Genomic DNA, 2,826 nt, shown 5'->3' with positions numbered 1-2,826 from the left:
TTTAGAATGTAAGACTGACAGAAAAATGTTCCATATAAAGAATTCCCTTTGAGCTGGATGGCATTTCTTGATAATAAAAGGTTAGAAAATTTGTCCTGGTTGCTTGATTCAAAGAAATGAAGTCATAACAAGAAACAGCTTGATATCCCTCCTGAATGGGGGTGGTAAAGATCTGAGTGCTTAGAATTTTTTCTTATTTAACTCATTTCCTTTTTAGTGTTGCTAATGTAGAATGCAGATCATTAGAACAGTTTTACAGGTAAACCATTTGTTTAGTGACCATTCAAAGTTACAACAGCCCTGAAAAAAAGAGACCCATGACCATCGCACCATCCCCATGGTCACGTGATCAAAATTCAGATGCTTGGCAACTGGTTCATATTTATGACGGTCACAGTGTCCCAGAATCATATGGTCACTTTTTGTGATCTCCTCACCAGCAAAATCAATGGGAAACCAGATTCACTTAACAACTACAGTATGTTACTAACTGAACACCTGCAGTGATTCACTTAAGAGCTGTGGCAAGGAAGGTCATAAAATGGGACAAAAGTCACTTCACAAACCTAGCAACAGAAATTTTGGGCGCAATTGTGGGCGTAAGTCAAGGACTAAGTGTAAAGGCATTACAGTTAAGCAGCATCCCTGGATCACCCTTCTACATAGAATTGGGTTGATTCAATAACATTTTCTTCTCTGAATCCTGCTGAACTAAACAGTTAAAAAGGCAAATGAACTCATAAACATTTGGGAGAAATCCTTATCCATAAATAATGATTATGAACATCAAGTTCTATTAAAATGAATTCAATAGACATAAAATGCTCCATTAGGTTTTAAGTCCCAACCTTTCCAGTACAGTTACGCTAACTCGCATTTTTCCTACTCTGCCTGCGCTAGCTGGCTGTTCGGAAAGCGCAGAGTGGTCATGATGAAACCTTTGGACTTGGAATGTCAAAAATTCAGAAAATGCTTACGGTAACTTGATTCTGCTGGCGTGTTAGCCCCGCAGAAGATATACAACTCTTTACATATTCATGTATAATTCAATGCACTTCTTGTTCACACAAATGCAAACGCTGATTTCGTACGATTGCTGATAGTGCAGTTTTGGAGATTCTAGTCACAAATATCCTCTGCACTTACGCCTTGAAAATGAGCTTAGCTGTGCAAACAGCCACCCCGTGCAGCAATTGAAAGACAACTAAACTATGGCTGCCATGCCCGATCGCATGTTGCAAGTTGCTCTCCTTTGCAATCACAGTCCTGAGGGTGACAGATCACATGACGATGTGGATGCTGAGAATCCATTTTAAGCTCTGGGTGGGGGCAGGATCACGTAGGTCTTCTTTTTTCGTTTATTCAGTTTCTTTGGTAACTCAAACAGGGATAATAGTTATCGCTGGGGAATGCTGGCATGTCACCCAAAACTTTGTAGCATGTCATCTTTGACATGTGTGTCACAGGTCACATCACTGGGTGATCGTGTCCGAAATTGGGCTTTGTCTGTGCATAAAAATCCAACGGATGCACCTTGCATGGACAAGAGCAGGAAATATTTTGGGGACTATTTCAGAAAAGCTCTAAACCAGGAGTTGGCAGCTTTAAGACTTGTAGACTCCCAGAATTCCCCAGCCAGCAAAAATTCTGGGAGTTGAAGTCCACAGGTCTTAAAGTTGCCAAAAGTTGAACACCCCTGCTCTAAATTGTATTTAAAAGCACCCTGAACAGGTGACAAAAATGGACAGAGAATCCACTCTTTCTCTCTTGTTTCACCATGAAGCATTCTTTTCCACCATTGGTTGTTCAGGCTAACCTAGTTCTCCAAATCAGGGTAGAGTTCATAGACCTGGTGGATACAAGGAGAGAACCAGGATGGGTCCCAGGAGACTGCCCAGCAAGGACCAGAGGAGATCTGGTTAAAATGACCAATAGGTGCCAGACTGATTCCTATCTCTAGGTGTCACATTAATGGGATGGTTGAGAAAGAGCCCAGGTTTCATGCTAAAGAGGGAAACTGTTATGTACTTAGAACAATCAAGTAGGGTCTGAGGCTTGGTCAGCAATAACTTGTTTATTGATGAAAGTTCACAACAACAACAACTGCAACGAACGAACTTAGAGAAATCCTGATAGAACAACTACTCCCTTCATGTGACAGCTGCTTAACAAAAACTAGCTGTCACGTCGGGGAACCAATCAGAACAAACCCTGTCTCCAGCTCCTTTAGCTAGCCACGCCTCAACCAATCACCGGCGGCTAGCAACAGGCATGCTTTCCTCGGGTCGTATCCCCGAGGACATAACAGAAACACTACTTTAATTCAGTGGTGAAATTCAAATTTTTTTACTACCAGTTCTGTGGGCATAACTTTGGTGGGCATGGTGTGGCTTGCTGGGTGTGGCTTGCTGGGCATGGCAGGGGAAGGATACTACAAAATCTCATTCCCACCCAACTCCAGGGGGAAGGAAATTGCAAAATCTCCATTCCCACTCCACTCGGGCCAGTCAGAGGTGGTATTTGCCAGTTCTCTGAACTACTCAAAATTTCCACTACCGGTTCTCCAGAACCTGTCAGAACCTGCTGGATTTCACCCCTGTTTTAATTCCAGGACATCTAAAGCCAACTTATGGCTGTTAGAGATCAGACAAAGGCAACACTCTCAACCATTTGTGGAAGAAACAAGCTGCTGAGACATGTTTGCAAGTGAGAGATGCCTCTGAGTTAAGCTGGTTTAACATCCCCCAAAACCAAGCAGTTTTTGAGCAGATGTGGAGGAATGAAGTCTGGATTCCCAGGAGGGAGGGGCCGCACTCCAGAGGCAAA

Source organism: Ahaetulla prasina, chromosome 4 (genome assembly GCF_028640845.1).
Source record: "Ahaetulla prasina isolate Xishuangbanna chromosome 4, ASM2864084v1, whole genome shotgun sequence".
In the NCBI taxonomy this organism is placed as follows: Eukaryota; Metazoa; Chordata; class Lepidosauria; order Squamata; family Colubridae; genus Ahaetulla; species Ahaetulla prasina.
Note: the sequence above shows the minus strand (reverse complement) of the source record.